The sequence below is a fragment of the Hyperolius riggenbachi genome, chromosome 2, assembly GCF_040937935.1.
Source record: "Hyperolius riggenbachi isolate aHypRig1 chromosome 2, aHypRig1.pri, whole genome shotgun sequence".
Classification (NCBI taxonomy): Eukaryota; Metazoa; Chordata; class Amphibia; order Anura; family Hyperoliidae; genus Hyperolius; species Hyperolius riggenbachi.
In genome coordinates this window covers 352,137,709-352,150,084 of record NC_090647.1, presented here as the reverse complement: position 1 = coordinate 352,150,084, position 12,376 = coordinate 352,137,709, and the positions used below count along the sequence as shown (strand labels likewise).

Below are 12,376 nucleotides of genomic sequence, written 5' to 3'. Positions count from 1 at the left end.
ACGCGTACGGGCAGACTTTGCGCATAGAAACAGCTACTAATGTTTTCTAATGGCCTCGTTCACATGTATGCGTATGCGACGCATACGTTTCTCATCCGCATTGCTGCGCGCAGTTCTGTGCGTCACGCACAGAAACGGACGTAATGAAAGTGTATGGATGAGTATCAAAAACGCGTACTATTGCGTTTTTTTGCGTACGTTTCTCTCTGCGTTTCCCATAATTCTTTTGTTTCCTGTGTGAAAAACGCAATAGAAAACGCATTTGAATGCAAGAAAAACGCATACAAACGCATGCGTTTTTCAACTTGCATTTTTTTGCATCTCTATATGTTCCGCAAACGCGCATAGTCTGAACAAGGCCTTAAGGTTTCCTTTACAGTAGGTGTGCCCATTAATAGATTGTGATCTAAAGGTAGAATCCAAAGGTCTTCTGGGTAGATGCCACACCACCCGCCTGAGTGACTTATGCATCGTACTCTGTTTCCTTGACTTGGATGAGCTTCATGCCATCTGCTGTCCTGAAGCTTTCCATAGCAGTGTAGAGGATTATGATGTTGCAAGGTGGTGATCCATACATTTAGGAGCATTATGTGTTACAGCTGATTACAATCTTACTGGACACTAATCATGATATTTTAAGTATGATATTGTGGTCAAGTACTGTTCTATTTGGCTTACTGAGGAGGACTCTATGATATGCTTCTAATTGGCTGGCAGCTTATGGTATTGACTAGTCACTTGCATCTGTAGGTAGAATCCATCTGGTAGAGCATTTTCAATTCATAATTTTCAAAGTAGCTGGCAAGCTAAAAAAAATTGTGCATGCCTCTGCTTTACAGGGACATTACCATTAAAATACACAAATAGGCAATGTATACTGTATTTGCTTATTAATGTGTTTGAGTGTAATATTGTATGTGCTAAGGAATGCCTGATGCTAATCTTGATCTTCCCTATCATAATGCTGATTGGGGAATATCAGCAGATTCCTCACCAGGCATTTTAAACTCTTATTAGATTCTAGAAACAGAATTTGTTACAGTGGTTTGTATTGCCTGATATATTGCAGAACCATGGTTCCTTCTTTCACCCGGCCTGGCCTTCAAATGTTCTGCCTCACCCAATCACTGTCCTGATCAGTTTTCTCTTATAATAATTTTTTTCATTTTTTGGGGCGTCAAGAGAGAAGATTACAGTCAGATACAATCAAAAGGTTTAAATGGTGTGCAGGGTATGGCCACTTTCAGGTCCCTTCAACAACTTAAAGACCGCCTCACGCCAATGGGCATGACCGTGGCGGCAGCCCCAGGACCACCTAACGTTAATTGGTGTCAAGTCCTGGGGTTGCAGTTTCCCGGGGAACGGCCGCACGCATGCGCGATTGTTCCCTGCCACTTCACGGAACGGAGTTCTGCGATTAGCCTGCTAGCCACCGATCGCGGCTATCTGGCTGCTTGTAAACGTAGCTCCGGTCCCTGCCCCCATCCCTTCCCTCCAATCAGCGGAGAGGGAAGTCCCTTACCTCTCCGCTGATTGGAGGGAAGGGATCGGGATGGGGGCAGGGACCGGAGCTACGTTTACAAGCAGCCTGCGTCCTGCAGGCGGGGACCGGAGTTCTGCAGGAGGCGGGGAGAGCAGCAGACTGACACTATAGAGATAAACACAGCCCGCTGCGACACGCTGTGTGTCGACAACGAGGCTGTGATTTATGAGGGATTGCAGAGTGCAGGGGGACCTTAGGGGGGTTTGGGATAGCAACAGAGGCTGGGCTGTATAGGCAGATCCAGCCTCTGTATGCAGATAACATTCTTCAAACTCACCTCAGATTCTCTTTAAGACCTATATTGCATTACCCTATTTTACCACAAGGGGGCACAAATGCAATGAAAGTCTATGGAGACTTTCACACTTATTGTAGTCTGTTGCTGGGCGCTGGAAATATCAGAGGCTGTTACTGTCTTTTACTGTGCTTTGATAAAGGGGACCCTATGCGGCCCTAAAACAATAGTCAGCTTTACACTATTGCCGATCTAATGGAATAAAAGGCAAATCTAACTATTCTGGTGTGCTAAGCTGCTTTGGACTTTGGAAATATTAGAGCTGATGTAAGGGCTGCAGCATATTACCACAAGCACTGCGCTTAACACACAGTGCTAAGGCCGGGTTTCCACTGCTGCGAATCCAGGCCGATTCCCCGCCCACGAATTCGGATGGATTTCAGCAGCCTATAGAAGTCTATGAGAGCCATCCGAATTCGTGGCCGAGGAAAAATCTGAGGCCCTGCAGCATAATTTTGTGCGTAGCTGTCCGAATCCCATAGCCGCGCATAGCGTGGCTAGAGGGATTCGGCTGCGAGAGGCAACAGCAGTGCCAGCATCGCGTCTCGCAAGACGCATGCCACCGCACAAATGGAAACCTAGCCTTAGGGTAATGGAAATCTATAGACGATGCACATAGTGTAAATGAGTGCGGTGCATCATGCCGCACATGCGCGGACAGACGGGAATCCCAGTGATAAACTTCCTGCCCAGCAGTCACAAGTGGGGGACAGCGCTATGCATATGACCCTGTCGGCGCACTCCGTCGCAGGGTCATAAGAGTGAGTTTTTTTGTGGTGCGATGTGGCAAGAACATCACACCGCAATGCAAAAAAACAAGTATAAAACCTGCATAAATGATTCATTATCTATGCAGATCAGTCCAGGCCATCTTCAGTGGCATTAAGGGCCACATTTTTTCCTGTCCTCGACGCTAGAGGGATTAATGTAAAATGAACACATTTTCACAGAGTTACAGTGCGAACCTTAACATATCCAGGCCTTAGAAATCCCCCTTCCAAATGTATACTAGCTTCTCAGTATGTCCCTGCTTTATCTCTCCCTCCACCACACACATCCTTTATCGTGTGCCTGTTGTTATTATCATTGATTTATAAAGCATTATAATGACACCCTCTGTGATGATAATAAACATGCTCTGTGTGCCCTGTTAACTATGAAAATGCTTTATCGGCCATGATAAAAATAAAGAAACTTCATGTGCTCGCTGATTACTATAAAACTACTCTGTGTGCCCCAATAATAAAGATGCTTTCTAGCGCCCCACAATATAAATAAAGAGACTTCATGTGTCAACCTAATTAACGGTGGAGTTTGAGTTGTGGAGTCATATGCACATTTTAGGTGCCTGTAGTTGGATTCAGGGTGGACAAAAATGTACTAACTCTGACTCCGATTTGAGTTATAATTAAAAAAAAAATACAATATGTTAAAATGTCCTAATTTGCAGAAAACGGGTATAATAAAGTACTTTTCTGCTGTAAAATAAAGCCCATTGCATAATTGTTTTTATTAATGTGACATCCAGCTAAGATATTATGCAACCTGGCATTTATACATAACTTTCATCTGGATTATAGTAGGTTACAATATAATATGTTGTAGAGAGTACCAGAAATTGTAGTAGAGAGTACCATAAACAGAGGAATTGGAGTAGAGAGTACCAGGAATTGTAGTATATGTAGGATATATTAGTACTGTATAATCATGATCAAATTATAGCAACTAGGAACATCCTTAATAATTTATCAAAATTATTTGTTTCACAAGACAAATGAGTTGATGAGTGGATTTGGTTGTCTAGCTGACATTTACTCCTGTTTTATTCAAAATAACCTGTTTGAACATATTCATTTATTTTGCCAAGTACAAACTGGGGGTTGTACCCAGAAATGGTTTTGGCTCATACAGGTTCTGAAAGGATGGAGGGGATACTGTTCGAAAGCCAAGAGCCGTAGTATTGGCAGCCTCGGCTCTTGGCTTACGGACGTTATCGTGGTAAAATTACATTTGCGTTAAAATAGTGCAATTTTACAGCTATTTTAATGTAAGTCAATGGGAGCATTTTTAAAAAAGCTCTCAGAAAGCTCTGGAGGCCAAAAAGCACTCAGAAAAGCGCTTATAGTGTGTACAGGCCTGGTAACGCAGGCGCGCGTTGTGGATAAGTGTTACATGCTGAATGACAGAAGACTGTGATTTAAGGCACATTGCTTTTGTAGAACGGAATATCCCCAGAATGTAGCTTTTATTGACGAGGTTATTTGGTGTTGCCGCAGTTGTCATGCATCTGACTTCTGCATAGCAATAACACTGTACCACCACAGATGAGGGTTTTTTTTGTTGTTAGGGATGGTCAATGACATGCAAATAATTCTGAGTTCATGCAGTATTTAAGTTTTGCGGCTTAACAATGGACCAACTGAACTCCACCTTGACTGGTGCATAAATTTGCGTACAAAATTCTGCATAATTCTGCATGAATGTTCAATTATTACATCTCATTGACCATCCCTGGTAGTTGTGTTGAAGTAAATGGTTCAGCATGGCACACCATTCCCGAAGGCTCGGGTATAATACCGGTTACAATAACAGTTGCCTGGCAGTCTTTATTTGGCTGCAGTAGTATCTGAATGACACCAGAAACAAGCATGCACCTAATCTGGTCAGATCTAACAATAATGTCAGAAACACTTGATCTGCATCTGCTTGTTCAGGGTCTATGGCTAAATGTATTACAGGTAAAAGATCAGCAGGATAGCCAGCCTCCATATACCTCTTGCTTTAGTTGTCCTTTAATCACTTTAAATGTTTATTAAATGCATTCAAAGTCAACACATAACGCTTACCGTACCTATTTTTTTTGAATGACAATTTAGCAAATGTATAGATGTTCCCCAATGTTGGTGGCGTCCCTTTCAGTGATCCAGCTACTAATTTAGTTCCTGCTTTGAACTGCAGCAGGGGTCTGTACTGGGTCCAGTGCTCTTCAATTTATTTATTAATGACCTAGTAGATGCAGTGGTGAGCAATGTTTCTATTTTTGCAGATGATACAAAATTGTGCAGAATCATCAACTCTCAGGAAGATAGTGTCATATTGCAACAGCATCTGGATAGGATGGCTATATGGGCACATTCATGGCAGATGAAATTCAATGTTGAAAAATGTAAAGTCATGCATTTTGGTCGTACCAATGGTCTAGCACCATACAAAATAAATGGGATACAGTTGGGGACATCAAACTTGGAGAAGGACTTAGGAGTACTCATCGACAACAAGTTAAATAATCGTACGCAATGCCAAGCCGCTGCAGCTAAAGCGAACAAAATTTTGGTATGCATTAAAAGGGAAATAAAAACTCGAGATGCTAACATAATATTGCCCCTGTTTAACTCTCTAGTAAGGCCACATCTGGAATATGGAATTCAGTTCTGGGCACCACATTACCGGAAAGATATTGCAGTTTTAGAGCAGGTGCAGAGACGAGCAACAAAATTGATACGTGGGACAGAAGGTCTCGCTTTCCAAGAAAGGTTAGATAAACTGGGTTTATTTAGTCTAGAGAAAAGACGCCTTAGAGGAGATCTAATTAACATGTATAAATACATCAGAAGGCAATATAAAAGGGTGGCGGATGAGCTTTTTGTCCCTAGGCCTTCTCAAAGGACTAGAGGACATGATCTGCGCATGGAGGAAAAACGTTTTAGCCATTTATTTAGGGAAGGGTTCTTTACAGTAAGAGTGATTAAGATGTGGAATGCTTTGCCACAGGAAGTCGTTATAGCAAACTCTATACCTGCATTTAAAGGGGGCTTAGATGCTTTCCTTGCGTTGAAAGACATCCATGGCTACAATTACTAGGTTATGCCTAATGATGTTGATCCAGGGATTTTATCTGATTGCCATCTGGAGTCGGGAAGGAATTTTTCCCTTTTGGGGCTAATTGGACCATGCCTTGTGGGGGTTTTTTTGCCTTCCTCTGGATCAACAGGGATATGTGAGGGAGCAGGCTGGAGTTGTACTTTGTACGGGTTGAACTCGATGGACATATGTCTTTTTTCAACCAAAATAACTATGTAACTATGTCCTAACTAGAGGCAATGTGTCTGGATATATGTGTTTTTTTCTCATCTATAGATCTGTCCATACCTATTTATTTTTTTTGTATGTCCTTACATGTTTTCTGACACTCACTATGCCCACTCAAATGCATTTTAAAAAGTGTCCACTGACCACTCATGACCATGCCCACTGGTATGCATTAAAAAAGTCTGTTACCAGCAGCAATAAATACAATAAATTGGAATGTGAAACACAGATGGCATGTGGGAAAAATGCAGTGAACAGAAAAACATATGAGAAATGAACAAGACCATTAATTAACATGGGCTGTCAGATCAGTTTTAATGCATTTCTGCTTATGGAAAAATAGAATTACCTAGTGTGAATTGTAGTTGAACTAGTGTGAATTAGGTCCCACCCTGAACCTAACACTAAAGCATCCAACACTGCGGCTACTGTGGACACAAAGCAGTGCACCTACCACTACAACATCTGTAACCGGAGCAGTCCTTTTCAGCGCAAGATTTGGGTGCAGCCGGCGCCACCATAGACTATAAAGGGTATTACTTCAGTGAGTAACATCGGCTCCGTCAGAAGACAGAGCCGAAGTTGCTTAAAAAACACAATAATTCGGCCTCCAGCAATCGCTGGAAGCCGAATTATATAATTCCTCCACTATCCATGGCGGCCTGGAGAGGGAATAGTAATCAACACTGCCTGGACTTGTGCAGAAGCAGGAACAGCCCAAGTCTACCGGCGCCGATTTCATATGTATGCTCTGTAACTGCAGCAGGTACTGAGGAAGTGCACCTACCATAATACCATCTATAATTTCCCTGAAAACTGGGGAAGGGCACCTACCTCCGCATCATTCATAATTGCAGGTAGACTTAACACTGTTGAAATGCATCTACCACCACCATAACATCCATAACTGCAGGTTGCCTGAGCACTGGGGAAGGGCACCTTCCACCACACCATCCATGACTGCAGGTAGACTAAGCAGTGGGGAAATGCACCTACCACCAAAACATCAGTGACTGCAGGTAGACTGACCATTAGAGAAGTATACTTACCACTAATACCACCAACACTGTAGGTACCCTGGCCTAGCAGTACTGCACTCATACCCCCAGCACTGCATGTACTCTAACCACTGAAAATGTCTGCCTACCACTAATAATACCTCACAAAAATGTAGATATCCTGGATTCTAAACAGCAGTCATAGCAGAGTCATCTGGCTTTCTCTCACACAATAAACATGAGCAAATCCCTGAAGACAACCACACCTAAGCAGGTGCTAATAGCACTTGAGAATCACAAGAAGTGGCTTACTAAGGAGATGAGCTTTGATGAGCTGTGAACTTTTCACTTCAAACCCCTAATCAGGCACACTTATTTGCACCCAACTGCATGCTTGAAAATAGCAGTTTAATAGCTCCGTTCTCTTCAACTCCTTACTCCTTTAGCAAGTTTCTTCTACAGATTACCACACAGATAAACTGGAAATTTGCAGCATTGTTTTTCAGTAAAGCGTTGAGCTGAAACATCTCATCTCTGCTCTTTGGGTTTGCAGTTATATGCTTTACATTTTCTCCAGCACACGCATGACTTGTCCCCCCATTTGTAACTATTAATAGGAAAACACTGCATGCTCTTTTCCCTTAAAAAAGCAGTATGTTAAAAAATGCAATGCAGTGCACACAAATGCAACACATACAGTAGGTCTTCTGAATGGGTCTATATTGAAGTCTATAGGCTTGATTCACAAAGTGGTGCTAACAGTTAGCAACCTGGTGAAAAGCCCCTTATCACGCCTAAACTCAGTTTAGGCGTGATAAGTTTAGGCATGATAAGTTTAGGCATGATAAGTTTAGGCATGATAAGTTTAGGCGTGATAAGTTTAGGCGTGATAAGTTTAAGCACCAACGGGGTTAGCACCGCAATGCACAGCTGATCAAAGTTTTGCGCTAGCAAAGTCTGGTGCACTACGCATAGAGTTTAATGGCGCTGCTTTGCGTGCGGGACTTTGCGCGCGATCTAAACTTATCTAAACTTATCACGCCTAAACTGGCTTTTCACCAGCACCACGCTGGTGAATGGTTATCACGCCTAAAGTCTTTTACTGGGTTAGCACCGCTTTGTGAATCGAGCCCTATGTGCTATATTTTTGAAAATGCATACAAAAAGGAATAGCGTGAATGCGCGCCCTTGCTGTACATTGTTCATTTGAGCGCCTTAAATTTGTTGTAGTTTAGGACTCTCTGTACCTCATTAATCATTACATATTTCCTGATTAATAATAAAACTATAAATAGATGTACATCCCAAAAATATCTGAAGGTGAAGAAAAAGAGAAACCACAGATGAGAAGCCTCTGAGTGCAGTATCTCAAGGAACTGTTGACAAATGTAGTCAAAACAGGATGCGTATAAAGACGAGTCACTTTTATAGATATTTGTTCCAATAGTGTCAGCACTCAAACGGTATCCAGGGGTGATATATCACACAGTCTCTATATCACGATCACTCCATACAATCAAGATGCTTTCCTGTGTGGACAGCCCTCAGGCGAGGTATGCATAAAAAGAAAAGAGAAAACAACACATAGTGTAATACCGCCAGGTTCCTGTTTGTAACCTCCACCTTTCCGTGCAACACACCTCACCCTAGTGTAGCACACTGCAAGACAAATATAATGCTCTCACCAGATGTGGTGGCTGCTCGGTCACAAACAGCAATAAAAGCCTGCTTTATATAGCCAATCGATCAAGCACGTTCTGCCTCGGCTGCAGTAGCTTCTGATCCTGGGGACACCTCTAACCTCCCATGTATGGGAAAAAATAGCAAAACATAGTGCAGTATCTTTAAGGCTTTATGCACCTCCACCGTCTCCCAGTGCAGGCACGGCACTTGTGCACTTCACCCTGGGTGTGGTCCACAAGTAAACCAAAGCGCTCACCAGATTATGATGCTGTCCATTCACAAACAGCTCAAATGTTTTACATAGGTTTCCTTAGGTCTTCTGACCACCAGCTTGCCAGTTCAATGCTCCCTTAAAAACTAAACAGATACTTCCATTGCGCAGTAAAATTATAGTATATTGTTCCAAATATATAAAAGCGTTTTTTAAAATCCAGCGTCCTAGATCCAAATGGCATGCCTCCTCTGTGTGCCGCCCTCTAGCTCCGCCCAACACGTTTCGTCCGTAGACTCAGCAGCATCAAATTAAGTGTACCATCAAGTAGGGTAAAAAAGTTACATAAAACTTATTTACATTTGTAAATATTTCTTACACTACCTAATACTCTGATTGTGTGCTGCATATGGGAATACTAATGCGAATGGAAGTGTGATATGTGCTTCCACTGCAGCCACTAGGTCTCCTCTGCCAGAAGACCAAGACAGAAGCAGAGGAGACCTAGTGACTGAAGGACATCAGGGATCAGACCCTGCAAGAGGTAAACCCCATCACTACTACCGCTGATCTCTGGGTCTATTAAAGGGAGGCGACAGCCAGAAGAGCATGGGACAGGTACTCTGGTAGAGGGGGGAGGCAGAAGTTCAGGCCCCTCGGCAATCATGGGGGCTGCTTCCCCATAGTTATGCCAGTTATGTTGTCAAAATAGAAGGTAAATGACAGACGTTTGGATACAGCAAAATTGTCAGCACTGATGAGGATGCAATTATGGTGAACTGTAACACCCAGAACTACTATTGTACAGATCGGGTGTTTGTTGTATCTGTCCCATGGATTGCTATAACAGTCGGCATGGCAATGGCAAAACGTTTTTCTTAGTTACCTCTTCCCACAGCTGCCTCCCCCCTTTCTCCATGGTTGGCCAGTACACAGCACTCCCCCACCACCCCATGCAGAGTATAACAGCAGTGTATATTTATATATGTGATGTGGCATTGGGAGCCGTGTATGCAGCATAGAGAATGTGGCTGCCTGGAGAAAAGGAGACCTGAAGCAGCGCTCCTAAGGGGGAATATACACTGCTTCCACTGCAGTTACTCTACAAGTTGGGAGGAGTCATGGGGGCTATTGTTACTTCCCTGGCATTGGCCAAGTACTTCCTGTTGCTAGTACCATAATCTCAGTTACCTGTTAATATATATATATATATATATATATATATATATATATATATATATTTGTTAGGTGTACTCCATAATTGTGAAAAAATGCTTTTCAAACATTCCTTGGAGTTTTTATAATACTTATTCAGATTACATTATGTATAATGTATCTCTTTTTTTTGGCTCAAAACTTACTTAGATTGACTTTGACAAACGTAAGTACCCCCTGTGGCCTGGTACAGTACCCCCTGGGATACGCGTACCATGTGTTTAGAACCTAGGGTCTAGAGAATCTAGAATTCTAGACAGATAGCGTGCCGTTTGGTGGTAAATGATTGCAGCATTAGCTGGATTCATATTAGAACAAAGTGTATGTTTCTGAAAGGTTAACAAATTCAGAGCTGTAGGATTGCAGTCTGATGTACGTGCCCACAGTGAGAACTTGATTTTAATAACCCTGTACCGTGTTAGATTTGTTTAAAAAGAAATTCTTAGGCCTCTTTCAGATAGATGGCTTATCTGCACGCTTGTTGGGAATGTATGCAACAACACAACCACTAATTAACCTTTCAGCAACTCTCACTATGATCTGATATAGCCTGGAGAGGGTGCCTCTACATTAGATAATTATGAATAAATTCATAAGGGGCCCAATATGGTGGCAAGGAAATGGAATGCAGAGCAGGGGCAGCATTATAAATTGCCTTCATCCCCCAGAGCGACATGTCCTCCTCACTCCTCTCCTCACTGTAGCCACTGTAGAGCCAATCTCTCTGCCGCTCTTGATACAGGTCTCATGACATCAGGGACGGATCTAGGGGGAGGCAAGCGGGTCTCTTGCCCCAGGCGCAGTTTGTTGAATTCTTAAAAAGGCGGCAAAATGTGGATGGGGAATGGCAGTTTAGGCGCCAAAACCTGACCTTGCCCCAGGCGCAACTTGGGGCAACTTGGTCTAGATCCATCCCTGCATGACATGCTTAGATGGGAGCTGCAGGGAGATTGGCTGCATGGAGGGAGGTGGACATGTCACACTGCTAGATGAAGGTAATGTTATGCTGCATTGCCTCTGGACTGGGCCCCCTTAGCCTTCCTCACAACAGTGGGGGTCATGGGGGCCATTGTTACATTACCGGCATGGTGGCTAAGTGGAGAGTATTGACAGTCACCGTGATGCTGATAATTCCGACTTGTGTGCAAATGTAATGCAATTTATTTACAGCTTGGAATAAGGCCAATCAAAATCGGTAAGTGCATTTGACTTGGCCAGTTCAAGATGCCTACAATTTGCACACAATTTGTGTGTGCAGGGAAATTGTTAGCATCTCACTGACCATCTCTAGTAGCTGGCATCTTCACCGTGCAAAGCGAGAGTCCCAGGTTAGATTTGCAGCCAGGACATGCATGGACATTGTATCCTGTCCCTGTGCTTGGGCGGGTTTCCTTCCACATCCCAAAAATCTACAGGAAGTTTAACTGGCTCTCCCATAATGCATGCCTAAACTAGGAACATTAGCTTATCGGCGCCTCTGAGGGACCGTTAATGACAGGAATTTGTTAAACATACTCTGAAAAGCACTTCAGAAAATGTCAGTGATTTCAATATACATCAATTAGCCGCAATTATGATCATGTCAATTTATCTTCATCCCAAATGCCCATGTGGAACCTGCAGATTGCATCCATATCTTCAGGTGATGCTTATGGTCAGAGTATCTGTCTGAGTTGTCTGACTCCTTGTAAATTGACCCTCGTGTCCATAGGTTATTCACTTTTTGAACAATATTTTCATTTATACAAAACTGACATAAAAACAATATGGCTAAGAAAACCTACCAACCCTTTCAACATTAAATCTGCTAGATGGGTAGAGAGAAGTAGAGTTGCACTTTAAACAAATGATGCCTGACAGCATATTGTACCATTCTCTGATGTTCCACTGCCAAACATACACATACGTTCCATGGTGGGTTTAAAGCCTTTCATTAACCATAATAACTGTTAGAAGTGTGTCTCTTAAGCTCCCCATTCCACTATCATCTTATGAACAACAAATGTCATTTTACACGTCAGATCATTTTTAATATGTGAGGATTTACTCTAAATAAAAAAAAAACATGCATCGCAATGTGTGAATTCACATCAAGCCAGTGAAGGCAGATAAAAGAATGAGACAGGCTATCTAATGAGAGAGAGAAAATCATAGTGGCATAGTCATGAGAATCTAAGTGGAGGGTAGCTCCATCTTGTGCTGAATGTGTCTCACACTGAGGCGAGAAACCATCAGACCTGTCACACAAATTGAAGATAGAAAATGTGCTGTTTCCATAGAAACAGCCATTAAATGAGGCCTGCCAAGGCAGGAAGCTGGCACACCAGATATATATTTGTGAT

The 12,376-nt window shown here is 42.7% G+C and overlaps 2 protein-coding genes across 2 annotated transcripts in view; one reads left to right on the top strand and one right to left on the bottom strand.

Moving 5' to 3' along the window:
• The window catches only part of LRRN2 (leucine rich repeat neuronal 2), a 55,300-nt gene that overhangs the window by 41,433 nt on the left and 1,491 nt on the right, over positions 1-12,376 (bottom strand). The gene's annotated exons all lie outside the window — the stretch shown is intronic.
• Positions 9,343-12,376, top strand: part of NFASC (neurofascin) — a 269,129-nt gene continuing 266,095 nt past the window's right edge. The window contains exon 1 of the mRNA XM_068269594.1: positions 9,343-9,363. The gene's annotated coding sequence lies outside the window, so the exon portion shown is untranslated. The remainder of the gene's footprint in view (positions 9,364-12,376) is intronic.